This window comes from Pteropus alecto, unplaced genomic scaffold, assembly GCF_000325575.1.
Source record: "Pteropus alecto unplaced genomic scaffold, ASM32557v1 scaffold196, whole genome shotgun sequence".
Classification (NCBI taxonomy): Eukaryota; Metazoa; Chordata; class Mammalia; order Chiroptera; family Pteropodidae; genus Pteropus; species Pteropus alecto.
Genome location: NW_006439717.1, coordinates 714,831 through 729,483, shown reverse-complemented (window position 1 = coordinate 729,483; position 14,653 = coordinate 714,831). Strand labels below are relative to the sequence as shown.

The window sequence follows — 14,653 nt, the reverse complement described above, 5'->3', positions numbered from 1 at the left end:
TTCCTGCTTCCTCAACCCCCTCACTCCTGACACACTGCCTGCCCAGATAAGGTCTCCAGAGCACAGGGACACAAAGCGTCTGGCAAGCATCAACACCCTGAATATTACTCTTCTTCTCAGCTGCAAGACTGCTTAAGGTGTGGAGCCACATTCCTGTCCCTCTCTTGCCCATCCTCCTTTTTCCTCCACCACTCTTGGGCTCTTGCTGGGAGCTGGGAAGGGGGGCAAAGTTCAGGAGAGTTGATTTCCAGCCCCACCTGCTCTGCTGCCCTCTGCATGTGCGGGCCCTTGAGAAGTCATTTCCTTCCCTTGGGTCTTGGTGTTGGTGCTCACCCTCCCTGATTCCTGGGACAGTCGCGGGTTCTGTTACGATCACATGCTGTGTTATGTGTATGTGGCTTTCTGCTTCTCTGCCAGATAGAAAGCTCTTTAAAAGTAGGACTATGTATTTTGATCCTTCCAGCCCCCACCCAATCTCTTCCACTTGGTAGAGTTCAGTGGTGAAGAATAAAGGTTTTGGAAATTAGGTCCATTTGGGTGCAAAGAGGTGACCTTAGCCAAGTCATCAAATCCTTCCAATCTTAGTTTCCTCATCTGTAAAATGGATATTCATTAATTCATTCATTCAACCAATATTTAGTGAGGGCCTACTACATCTCCAACATTGTCATATATACAGCAGTGAACACAAGAGACACAAATCCCTGCCCTGTGGGGCTTACTTTTTAGTAGGGAATATTAGTACCTGTCTCAGGGGTAATCGTGAGGACTTGAGCTCACATATGGACAATGTTCAGCGAAGTGCCTGGCATGGTAGGCCTGACAAATGAGAGCTCTTGTGAGCATTCATTCAGAACAATTTATCGAGAACTTTCTATGCTACCAGCACTGTGCTAGGTTCTAGGGAGACAAAGATGCAGAATATCCCATCTACACCCTCAAGGAACTCACAGTTTAATTCACCTACTATGTGTTGAATGGATACCATCTTCATCATTGCTCAGAAGCTTATAACCAGCATCAATTTGTATTGCATGCTACAAAGAACTATAAAATTATAGAATGTCAGGTGTAGCAGAGACAGCTCTTTATCCCCAATACTCTTCAGACGAAGCCATACATGATTGATGGTTATCAACACTGTTAGGAGGTTCAGAAAAAGGAGTGGTTATATTTGGTTGGGAGATCAGAAAGAATTGGGGTGAGGTGGCGTTTAAACTGTATCTGGAAGAAAAGAGGAGGGTTCAATAGATAGTGACAGAGATAGGAAAGTAGACCCTTTGGGGGACCAGCATGGTACACAAATAAAGGCATGGGGAAAAGAAAATGTGAGGTACCAACTTTGTGCTTAATCCCAAGATGGCCTAACTCAGGTTGGAAGCTGGTCTGGGCAAGGCAGCTGTAGTCAAAAGTTCAGGAGAAAACTGCCCAAAAGATGGGATTTGAGGGACCCCTTTCCCAGCCCTCTACCCTTGGCCAAGACACCAGGTTCAAGATTTCACCATTAGAAATTTATTCCCTTGGGTAGGTATCCAGCCTCCAAGAGGTCCTTGGCAGGGGGCAAATCATCCCCAGAGGAATAACATGGAAGGATTGTTCTTAGCCAAGGAGGGAGTGGTGGGGAAAGGGACCTGGGAACAGCGGAGAGTGGGGTGATGTGACTGGGGCAGTAATAATAATAGCTAACATTTATCGAGCACTTCTATGCTAGGCACTGAGCTAAGTGTGCTACATAGGTTGCTTCATTTAGTCCTGACAGAGGAAGGCCCTCTTATCATCTCCATTTTACAGATGAGGAAACTGAGACTTGGAGAGGTTAAGTGACTTGCCCGAGGTCTCCCACAGCTGGTAGTCTGCAGCCAGAACCCAGAGCCCAGCTTTCAACCACCACACAACCCACCTTGAATACTCAGTTTTCTGACTGAGGTTAATAGCAGCTCCTTCACTGAGCTGTGAGGCTTCAGTGATGAAAGTAAAACTCAGTAGTGTGACGTGTTGTAGATACTTCACGCATGCCAGTCTCTTTCTTTTTTCTGAGTGGAAAGCTCCGTTTCACAAGCCAGGAGCCTTGTAAATATTTCAGTGGTGTCTCTGTGGCTGAGGCTGTGAAGCCTGTTCTCTGCAGCGCTTGGTGACAGTGAGGTCTGGGGGACACTTTGGGCCTGTTGCAAGTGTTTGATCAGCTTCATTAAAAAAAAAAAAAAAAGACCTTATTTTGAAATTGCTGACAGTCATAGGCATGAGACAGATCTGCAGACTTTCTGGTGAGACGCTGGAACATGTAAGCTGGCCTAGGATCTCTTTTCCCAAACAAGGCCATGGCCAAGCAAGGCTTAGCAGCCATCCATGGAATCCTCTACCACACATACTCACACCCAACCTGCAGACTGTGCCAATGACTCTAAGGGTCCCAGATGGGCTACAGAGAGTCTAGAAAAAAAAACAAGGGAAACACACTGTACCCCTACAGCAGGAGATAAAGCTAGAACTGAGGGCAAGTTTACCTGGGTTGGTGCCTCTGGAGAACTTTGAATTCTTTTTTTTAAAAAATGTTTTATTATGGTAAGAACATTTAACATGAAATCTACCCTCTTAACTTTAAATGCACAATACAGCATTGTTAACTATAGGCGCAACCGTTGTACAGCAGATCTCTAGAACTTATTCATCTTGCATAACTGAAACTCTATGCCCATTAAATAACAACTCTTCATTTCCCCTTCCCCCCAGCTCCTGGCAACCACCATTTGACTCTCTCCTTCTCTGAGTTTGACTGTTTTAGATACCTCATAAGGGTAGAATCTTATAGCATTTCTCTTCCTATGTTGGCTTATTTCCCTTAATGCAATGTTCTCAAGGTTCAACAATGTTATTGTATATGGCAGGATTTCCTTCTTTTTTAAGACTGAAAAATATTTCATTTTATATATATAAAATCACATTTTCTTTATCCATTCATCCATTGATGGACATTTAGGTTTGTTTTCACATTTTGGCCCTCGTGAATAATGCTGCAATGAACACGGAAGTCTAAATATCTCTTTGAGATCCTGATTTCAGTTCTTTTGGATAAATACTCAGAAGTGAAACTGCTGAATAATACAGTAGTTCTAGTTTTAAGTTTTCGAGAAACTGCCACACTATTTCCCATAATGGCTGGCTGCACCATTTTACATTCCTACCAATAGTGTACAAGGGTTCTCTTTTTTCCACGTCTATACCAACATTTATTACTGTTTTTCATTGTTTGTTTGTTTGTTTGTTTTTGGTAACAGCCATTCTAACAGGTGTGATGTGGTATCTCATTGTAGTTTTGATTTGCATTTCCCTGGTGATTGGTGACATCGAGCCTGTTTTCATATACCTGTTGACCATTTGTATGCCTTCTTCGGAGAAATGTCTATTCAAGCCCTTTGTTTATTTTTAAATCAGGTTATTATTATTATTTGCTATTGAGTTGTAGAAGTACCTTATATATTTTAGATATTAACCCCTTATCAGATATATTGCTTGAAAATATTTTCTTTCATTCCATAGGTTGCCTTTTTACTCTGTTAATTATTTCCTTTGCTGTGCAACAGCTTTTTAGTTTGATGTGGTCCCACTTGCCTATTTTCAATTTTGTTGCCTGTATTTTTAATGTGATATCCAGGAAATCATCGCCAAAATCAAAGTCATGAAGCTTTCCCCCCATTTTTATGTCTAGGAATTCTATAGTTTCAGGTCTTCCATTTAAGTCTTTAATCCATTTTGAGTTGACTTTTGTGTGTATCATGTAAGATAATGGTCCAATTTCATTCTTCTGTATGTGAATATCCAGTTTTCCCAGCACCATCTGTTGAAGAGACTGTCTCTCTACCATTGTATATTCATCATACTGCTTTTGAAGATCATTTGACCATATATGTGTGGATTTTTTTCTGGGCTCTCTACTGTTTTCCATTGGTCTATATGTCTGTTTTTATACTAGCACCATACTGTTTTAATACTATAGCTTTGTAATATATTTGGAAATCAGAAAGTATGATGCTCTAGGTTTGTTCTTTCTCAAGATTGTTTTGGCTACTTGGGGTCTTCTGTGGTTCCATATAAATTTTAGGATTGTTTTTTCTATGTCTGTAAGAAGTGCCTTTGAGATTTCGATTGGGATTGCATTGAATCTGTAGATTATTTTGGGTAACATAGACATTTTAACAATATTAAGCCTTCCAATCCATCAACATGAGATGTCTTTTCAGTTATTTGTGACTCCTTTAATTTTTTTTTAATCAACGTTATATAGTTTTAGGATATGTATTTTTGCTTCCTTAAGTTTATCTCTAAGTATTTTATTTTTTTTATGTTATTGTAAATGCGACTGTTTTCTTAATTTTCTTTTCAGACAGTTTGTTGTTAGTATATAAAAAGCAACTGATTTTTTTATGTTAATTCGATATCCTGTAATGTTACTGAATTCATTTATTAGTTCTAACAGGTTTTTTTTGAATCTTTGGGATTTTCTACATATAAGATTATGTCAACTGTGAGCAGAAAATTTTACTTCTTCCTTTCCAATTTGGATGCTCTTTATTTCTTTTTCTTCCCCAATTGCTCTGGCTAGAACATCTAGTACTATGTTGAATACAATATATTCAACAAGAGTAGAATACAATATATTCAACAAGAGTAGGCATCCTTGCCATGTTCTAGATCTTAGAGGAAAAACTTTCAGTCTTTTACCATCGAGTATGATATTAGTAGTGGGTTTTTCATATGTGGCCTTTATTATGTTGAAATAATTTCCTTCTATTCTTACTTTTCTGAGAGTTTTTATTATAAAATGGAGTTGAACTTTGTCAGTTGCTCTGTTTGCACCTATTGAGATGATCATGTGATCTTTGTCCTTCGTTCTGTTAATGTGGTATATCACATTAATTGATTTTTATATGTTGAACCATCCTTGCATCCCAGGGATAAATCCCACTTGATCATGGTGTATAATCCTTTTTTTCTCTTTTATCAAGATGATAAAAATTTATTAGCATAATTTTAAAATAATGAATCATATATAGATTTAATATATGCAAAATTTATAGTAGTGTGCAATTTCTTTTTTTAATTTTCATTTTAATTTTATATTAATTTCAGAAATATGGAACGTTTCACAAATTTGTGTGGCATCATTGTGCCACGCTAACTTCTCTGTATCATTCCAATTTTAGTATTTGTGCTGCTGAAATGAACACAGTGTATAACCCTTTTATTATGCTGTTGAATTTAGTTCGTTAGTATTTTGTTGAGGATTTTAGTGCCTATGTTCATCAGAGATATTGCCCTATAGCTTTTTTTTCTTATAGTGTCTTTGTCTAGCTTTGGTATCAGGATAACACTGGCCTCATAAAATGAATTTGTAAATATTCCCTCTTCTTCAATTTTTGGGAGAGTTTCAGAAGAATTGGCATTAATTATTCTTGAAATGTTTGGTAAAATTCACCAGTGAAGCCATCTTATCCTGGCTTTTCTTTGTTGAGAGGCTTTTGATTACTGATTCGATCTCCTTTCTAGTTATAGTATGTCTATTCAGATTTTCTATCTTCATGATTCGGATTTCCTGTAATTGGTAGGTTGAATGTTTCTAAAAATTTATCCATTTATTCTAGGTTATCTAATTTATTGACACTGGGGAACTTTTTTCACTTAATTTTGTAGCTTAAGCATTTTGAAGATAGACTTTTGGCAGATGGAGTTGGTGGAAGGAGCATGCCGCAAGACGGAGATGGCAGAGTGAGAGCATGGTGTCTCTGGGCTCTTTATGTGCCCACATTAGGGTCCTCGGAGCCCATAGAGCCCCCTGGGCCTCCAGCCGAGCCCCTCAACTCTCTGATTGGTTAGTGGGCCACACCCCTGGCCCAGCCTCAGCCCATTTTCCTGTCTGGCACTCTGGGCTGGTATCTGGGCAGGGACATGAAGTTGCAGCCACCTTTCTTCTTGGCAAAGTCTCTCAAGGAGACAGAGCCTGTTTTTTGGGTAATGGAATTGAGTTTCCAGCTCCAAGACTAACTAGAGGAGTCCAAATCCCACGACTGATAATCTAGATCTGTGCCATCCAGTATGGTTGCCACGAGCCACATGTGGCTGCTGAGCATTTGATATGTGGGCAGTCCAAATCAAGATGTATTTTAAATGTAAACTACACACTGAATTTCCAAGGCAGTATGAAAAGTGAATGTAAAATATCTTATTTTAAAAATTTTTTAATTTTGATTACATGATGAAATGATAATATTTTGGGTGTATTGGGTTAAATATGTTAAATATGTTAAAATTACTTCTATTTGTTCTTTTTGCTTTTTTTATGTGAATATTAAAACAATTTAAATTATTTACCATGTGGTTGGTGTCTCACATATTTCTTTCTACTGAACTGTGCTAATCTAGACTGAACTATTCCCCGTTCCCCACTCTTCTGAGGGAACACCCACAGGCAAAGTTGTGGGGAAATGCAGATGGAGAGGGGTTGTGATGCATCCAGACTAGGCTGGAGATAAGGAGGGATGCTTGGGGGTAGGCTAAGCCCCACAAGGCTCCGGAGAAGAGAGTGTGGAGCAGGTATTTTCTCTTTCACCCTAGTATTTCTCTGTTTCTGTCTACTTCCCTAGCAGACTGTAAATTCCTGGAGATAAATATGACCTTGTTTTGTTCATCTTTATATCTCAATGCCAAACACAGCGCTTGCCATAGAGTAAGTGCTTGAAAATGTGCACTGAGTTAATAAATGAGGTGAGTGATAGGATGGGGAGAGAATCTAGACAGCAGAGAACTGTGCTGAGATGGTGTCAGGTCTGCCTGGGTGGCTATAGCACTCAGAATATTTGGAGATTTTAATCCTTAAATCCTTTAGATTGTAATCTCCAGAGAGCAGGGAGGCCAAACTCATATATGCTGGAAGCAGTAGGTAGAAGACAACTGGGAACAGGCAGTGAGGACACCCCGAGGTCATTATATCCAATCTCCTGTCCCTTTGCCCCCTTCAAAGGAGCAGATTCTTCCTGTTCCTAAGGTCAGCCTACTAGCTCTAGCCTGGTCCTTCCTCATATGCACACACACATACCTAGGCGAAAGTTCAACAGGTCTCTCCACACTCAGGCCAGGATGGTTAAGGCTGCTAGTACAGCCCAGGGAGGGAGGAAACATTCAGCTACTCCTGCCTGGCACCACTCTACCCTCACATCAAGCCAGCGCCCCACCCTGCCCAATTCATGGGTCAGCAACTCTCAGGAGCACCGTTCTTACACACCTCAACTCTCTAGGTGGGGTCCCCCTGGCAGGTTCCCACAGTCCCCACCCTCCGTGAGACTCTTCGCCCAGCAGTAGGCAAGGTAGGGATACAGCAGGATCAGGGAGGGCCTGTGCATACAGAAAGGATCCCAGAGGAGTTCAGAGGGACGGATAGCTAGTGCTGCATGTTGAGAAGCCTGCAGGGACTGGACAGTGTGACCTCTGCCCCTCAGTTTCTTCTTTTAGTTTTTATTATGGAAAATTTTAAACCTACAAAAGAGGAGAGAATAATATAATGAACTGCCATATACTCATTATTTCACTTCAATGACTATCAACTCATGGCCCACTGAGTGTGATCTATAGCCCTACCTGGGTTCTCTCATAGCAAATCTCAGACATATCATTTCATCTGTAAATATTTTAGTATGTATTCCTAAGAGAAAAGACTTTTAAAAATAGCCACACTACCATTAGTGTACCTAAAAAATGAACAATTGTTAATATCATCAAATATCCAATTGTTAAAATTCTCCAATTGTCTCATTTCTAAAATATTTGTTTAAATCAGGGTTCAAATAAAGTCTATGCACTGCAAATGATTAATGTCTGTCTCTCAAGTTTTTTTTTTTTAATTATAGGTACCCCTTTTTTCTTTCTCCTCCTTATAAGTTATTTGTTGAAAAACCAGGTCATTTATCCTGTAGAGTTTCCCACAATCTGGAGCTTGGCTGTGCCCCTATACCTAGAAACTTGATGTGATTCACGTTCAAGATTTGAGAAGATTACTGCCAGGAGCTGGTATGTTCTTTCATCAGGAGATACACATCCTAAGCAGCTGTGGATGATCAACACCTGGATCCATTATTTCATCAGGGTTTGTAAAATAGTAACATTCTATCATTCCCTTTGCATTTACAAGCTGAAATGCTTTTACTAAGAGAAACTTCCCTCTCTCGGCTATTTGGTTAACCTGAGTTAACTTTTATAAACTATACATGAAAAGCAGATCAGTGCTTGATTCTTTTCCCTTTATTTACAATTTTAAAAATAATGAGTTACTTTCTTAGCGTCTCTGGAAGTAATCAATGATTTTTTTTTTTTTTAATCATGAACTCACGAATTTAAATATATTTAAAGTTTCACAACCCACTCCCATTATAGTTAGAATATTTTCTTAATCATATTTCTGGCTTAAACTTAGGGAATGAGAGGCAACATGGGAAAGTTGAGAGAACTCTGACTTTGCAGTCAAACAGCTCAGGGGAAGAATCCTGGCTCTACCACTTACAAGCTTGGTGACCTTGATCAAATTACTTCACTTCTCTTTTCTTCTATTTCCAAAATAGGGAAATGTTTAGTAATAATTAACATTTATGGAGTGCTTACTACCGTCCAAGCATTGTGCTAAGTACTTTAATGACATGATGATATGTAATCCTCATATCAGCTCAGTGAGGTGGGAGCTATTATTATCATCCCCGTTTTAGAGATAAGGAGAAACTGAAGCATAAAGCTTCAGCAATTTGTCAAGGTTACATGCCTAAAGAGCGGGGGAGGGGAAAAGACTTGAACCCAGGGCAATCTGGCTTCAAAGCTTACTGTCGTCTAGTGGTTATTGTGAAGATCTGAGATAGTAATGATTATTCATCGTATGCCTACTGCATGCCAGGCGTCGTGCCAGGCACTTGGCCTGACTCCAAAGCCCACGCTCTTAGATGATACCCTATTTTCACACTGCTGGCCTGTAGTTGGTGCATAATTAGAGAGAATTATTGGTAGTCGTAGTAGTAACCACTGTGGGAGCCAGTGATGGAACAAAATCTAACCAGGAAAAGGGCAGGCCCTGGCAGGTGGGAAGATCAAGGGCCCAGAGTGTGAGGGGGGCTGTCCTTGGCTCTTGGCACTTCTCCACAGAAATGGAGCATTATCAGGTCTGGCACATGGTGAGTGGGAGAGAAACTCCTATAGCAACTCTTCCCCTAACCTGCTGAGATGCAGACCTCTTGCCGAAGAATGCAGCTGTTGGTGATTTCTATTTCCACTGCTATCATGGTTCTCATCCTACCTGCTTCATTAATCAGTAAGGGCAGGAAAGTTCCCTCTGCTTCCCCAAAGTCAGTGGCCTGGGCGACCCTTGGATAATTTTATTATTATTTTTTAAATTTTTATTTTATTTTTTACGCCTACAGCACCTGGTCTTCCTAGGTGGTCTCTCATCCAAGTACTAACCAGGCCTGAACCTGCTTAGCTTCTGAGATCAGATGGGATCAGGCTTGTTCAGGGTAGCATGGCCGTAGCCCTTAAATAATCTTAGACGACAGGCCAGGACCTACCTGGCTGGTGGAGAGGACAGAGATCCTGAGTGCAGCTGGGAGGGGGAGTTATGATAACACTACGGGCAGCAACGATGGCTATCATTTCCTGAGCACCTGCTGTGTACCAGGCAGGGGCCAGGCTAGGTGTTATCTTAGTTCATCCTCACAATGTCCCAAAGAGGTGGGTCTTGTTATCATCTCCATTTTTTCAGATGAGCAAACTGAGGCTAGGGGAGTTTAAGTAGCTTTATCTGAGGTCACTCAGCTAGTAGGTGGTAGAGCCAGGAATCTAACTCAGGCTGCCAGACTCCACGTCCGTACAGAGACAAGGAAGCAGGGTACTTTGGAGGCAAGTGATGCTGGGATTCTGCGAGTAGCAAAGGGAGTGGTCATTCCCAGCAGAAGGAACGATTTGTGCAAAGGTGCAGAGGCGTAAAAGGGTATGTTCTGTTCAGGGTGGTGACTAACTCTATGGCCAGAGTGAAGGGTGAATAGTGAGGAGTGGCAGCAGATGCGGGGGAAGAGGGGCGGGAGGTGGCAGTGCTAGAGCCAAGGTAGAAGAACCTTGGGTTCCAGGCTAAGGAGCTGGAACTATGTTCTTGGCTTGGGTGGCCACAGGAGGCATTAAGCAAGAGAGTTGATGACAGTGATAAACTTGGGGTTGCATGTTGATCTGTGGTTTACAAAGAGCTTGCAGAGGTACATTTTCAGGTAGAAGCCTCAAGTCAGTCCTGGAAGTCAGCCCATTCTACAGATTAACAAACAGACTCAGAATGGCTTTGAGATGTGCTCAGATCACGAAGCAATTAACGACTGGCTCCAAGCCCAGGGCTCTAGCCACCATAGGACATTGTTCTGAAACTCAGGGCATAATGAAAAAAAGAGACAGGCGGGGGCTTCCTTCAGCTCCTGATTTCTCCAGCCTTGCTTTCTCCAGCCTTATTTCTGCTCAGTCTTGTTAGAGAGTGTGAGATGAAGACCAAATGGACCTACTATGGGTACTAGACTTATGGGGTGATTACTTAATAAGTTATATAAATGTCTAATCACTATGTCGTACATCTGAAACTAATATAATATTGTATATCAACTGTAATTGGAAAAACATTAAAAAGAAAACAAAAAGATCAACTGGACTTAGGTCCCGGGCATCTCTTTTTACCAAGAATATAATGGTAGGTAATAAAAACGAATGTTCATTGAACTCCAACTATGTGCTAGGCTAACTAGATTAGGAGAAAACTAGACAGAGGACTACAGCACCAGGCACTCTGATAACTAATATTCTGAACTGAGGGTCCCCTGTGCTGCACTAGGAGGTGCCCCAGATCTGCCTGAAGAGCTAGAAAGAGCCCCAGAGGGAGAGAATTGCAAGATTGCTGGCTCTGGCCCTAACCGCACTGTGACCTTGAACAAGGCAGGCCCTTCTGGGAGCCTCGGTAAATCCTGTTAATTAGGAGATTGTACCAGAGATGGGATTTTATATACCAGGAGCCTAGGAGATCTCAGACTGACTCAGGAGATCCAGGGAAGGGACTCTGGCTGGGATATTTTAACAAGCTCCACAGGAAACTCTGAAAGCACACCTGATTAGAAACAAGTAGATGATCGAGATTCTCTCCAAATCCAGTTCGACGAGTTCAATACAACACATGTTTATTGAGTACCCACTATGTCAGGCTCTATTTAGGAGGTTTGGGATATATCAGTGAACAAAACAAGATAAGTAGGTAAAGTTTCTAGGAAAGGGGAAAGTAGCACTGGGCAAGGGTGATAAAGAGTGCTGGTTTGGGGAGAAGTTAGAGCATTCGATAGTATGTGCAAGTGTCAGCCTCACTGAAGAGGTGGCTTGAAGGAGGCAAGGGAGTAGCTGAGTGGATATACCTGAGTGGATATAAGAGTGTTCTAAGCAGTCTCCAGCTAGAGGAAAGGCCCTGACATGGGAGCATGCATACAAGGTGGCCAGTGTGACTGGAGCTGAGTGGGCAAGAGTTGGGGGTGGGTAGAGGGAGGGACAGTCATAAATTTGCTCCAACATGCTAAGACATATTCAGCACTGCCTAAGGATCTTGACCGTGAACCATCACTACCCTGACCCCTCCTCCACTAAACTTTAATTCTAAGGACTCTCCCCATTACAGTAAATGCCAGAACTGCTAATACCAAAACCATGTTATTTGTATAGATTTGCATTTCGTATTTTATCTCTTTAATCCTAAATGTCTTCAATCTCTCTTAGTCCTCTGTTTCACCTGGGTATCCGCCCTTCCCCTTCTGAGTCTTCCAGGGACCCCAGGTCTTTGTGGCATGGAGGAAGGATAGCTGAAGAGTGGGTGGCCAGGGTCATTGTCATTGTCCCAGGGAAGCAGTAGCTTAGGGTAGAGCATCTAGGAAAGGGAGGATCCCCGTGAAAAACTGTCCCTGGAATCTACATTACCGAGCACCCTCCTCTGAGCTTCTGGCTGTGATTCCCAAGGTGAATGAGACTGTCCCTACCTTCTGGGGGTCTTAGCCAAGGGTGGGGTGGCGGGGGGTAGTTAGATAGGAAGAGAGACAAACACATACACAGAAGATTCTAACATATGTACAGTGTATTGTACACTCTCTGGCAGCTGGCATTGTGAGATGGAAGAGGGATATGTGACCCCCAGGGCTACAGAATTCAGCAGGCTACTATCTATCCTCAGAGGACTGTGCAAATCAGTTAACCACCTTTCAGGCCTTGAAAAGTACTGGGCTCAGTACATGTTTTGAAATGAATGCACTTCAGTTTCCTTGCATGTTAAATGGGAGTAGTAATAATAATATTCTTCACTGAGGGCTCCCCAGAGCCAGCCTTCACCCACTTCCAAGCTCTCTCTCCTGTACTCAGTCTCTGACCCTCCCCTCAGCAGCACTAACCCAATCTTATTGTCAAGTGTGTCACCAAATCATATCTTGAAAGGAGGATCATACCAGCTAATAGATGTGGCCTTCTCTGCATGGCTAAGGTAATGGTCATTAAAATGTTTTACAAATATAAGTTGTTACTACTATTTGTAATGGCTGATCAATGGCTAGGGTTGCCAACTTAGCAAATAAAAATCCAGAACACCCAGTTGAATTTGAATTTCAGAGGCAAATTTTTACCTCCATCCTCAGCGTATTTGGACTAAGCCTGAGAATTAAACCAACATAAGACAGGTGAACAAGAGAAAAGCAGACAAATTTACGTAAGTTTTACAAGAAGTAGGAGCTCTCATGAGGAAATGGAAACACAAAGAAATGGCAAAACATGCGCGCTTTTTATATTAAGTTGAACAGAGAGGCTATTGTGGAAAAGTAACCAAACTATATGAGGGGGTGGGGGCGGGCAGCTAAAAGAAGGTGAGAGTTATTTTAACAAGCTTTAACTAACCTTGGAAGAATGTTTTGGTTTTTTTTTTTTCTTGGCACAGAGAGGGCATCTTTCACATGGGAGTGTTTGTCTCCTGTTTTCAGGAGGAAAAGGGGAGATTAGAATGTCTTTCTTACCAGGTGCTATAGGTATAAAAAAATTAAAAAAATAAGGGATTGTAAACTGACAAGATCTAAGGGTTGCCTTGCCTAAAAAAAAAAAAAGAGAGAATGTCTTTCTTACACCTACTGGTTTTCAAGTGCCTTTAGCTCAAAATAATCCTTATGTCAAAAGTGGTATATGTTGGGGTGGCATATTCTGCCAAACTTAAGGACATATTTATACCAAAATATTATGTTTTTTATCTGAAATTCAAATTTAACTATGCATCTTGGATTTATCTAGAAACCTTATCGATGACAGCTTATTGACGAGCTGGAATGACAGAGATGTGGGGCCAGGAAATGGCTCTGCAAAGGCTGTCTAGAACTGAATAGAACGTGAGGATGAATGTCAAGACTCCCACTGGGGCTGTGGGATTGTTGCTGCACCATCATCTTAGATCTTTATTTCTTAGTGAATCCCTCAGACTTGGGCCTTCTTGGGCCTTCTGGTCAGTCTCTCTTCCCTCAAGGTCTGGACACCCTGTTCTCCCAGAACCTGCCTGGATGCTGCCCTCAGCGAGATCCCAGGCTCACTGAGGATGTAATGAGTAATAATATTAATACCACTTATTATGCGCCCACTGAGGATCATGTGCCATGCTGGGTGCTCTAGGGAGATGAGCTAACAAATCCACATGACTGGTTGAAACCCAAAGTCCAGCTCTCTTCCATTGTGCCATGTGATGGCCTGTTCAAAGGCTCAAGCATCAGGATGGTGAATGAGGGAGCAGGAGTGGACATGGGGAATCCTGAAGTGGCCTCCCACCATGTTTCAACACTGTGTCAGAACTCATTGAGTTGTCACAAAAATCTTGTGAGGTTCATTTTCTAGAAGACTCTGGAAGTTAAGTTTCTTGCCTAAGGTCACACAAATTAAGTGGTGGAGCAGGGAACTGAACCCAGGTCTGTCTCACTCAAGCCTAAGTTATTTTACCTCCTTCGTGTGTATGCCTTGCGGGATGACATGTGTGTGCGTGTGCACGTGCAGCACACATGAATGTTCAGTTACTTCCTAGCTTCAGAGTAGGGCTTTCCAATCCTCTACAGGCCTTTCTCTTTCGGGATGGGTCTGGGCCCTTGGAGATGGTCACACTCTAGTGGTGCCGGCCTGGGCTGGCTTTCGCAACAGCCTGTACCGTCTGCCCACTGACCCTCCGTCAGCAGCTTCTCTTGGCCTTGCCTTCCCTGTCAGAACCAGGGTCTCTAGAAAGGGCAGGCAGTTGGTTCCCAGGCCCTTGGCCTTGGGCAGGAGAGATGAGGGCGTGGATGGTGAGGGAGCAGTGCTGGCACTGAAGGGACTGACCAACACCACGGATGTCTTGATCTCCAGTTCACTTGCTCACTCTGGAATCTCTGAAATCAAACAGTATTAAACAGCTGGAAGGGACCTTAGAAACCATCTAGTCTTACCTCCTCGTTTTACAGAGAGGAACAGAGGCCCAGAAAGCAGAAATGACTTGTTAGGTTTGTTCATCAAGCCAATAGTACAGAGGTTAGAACTCAGGTTTCCCACGTCCAGGTCCAGCACTCTGCATAGT

General features: G+C 42.1%; 2 pseudogenes; both read right to left on the bottom strand.

The window, feature by feature from the left end:
* Positions 1-5,125: 5,125 nt before the first annotated feature.
* Positions 5,126-5,225, bottom strand: LOC112483855 (annotated as a pseudogene).
* Positions 5,226-9,440: 4,215 nt separating this feature from the next.
* Positions 9,441-9,559, bottom strand: LOC112483878 (annotated as a pseudogene).
* Positions 9,560-14,653: the final 5,094 nt, after the last annotated feature.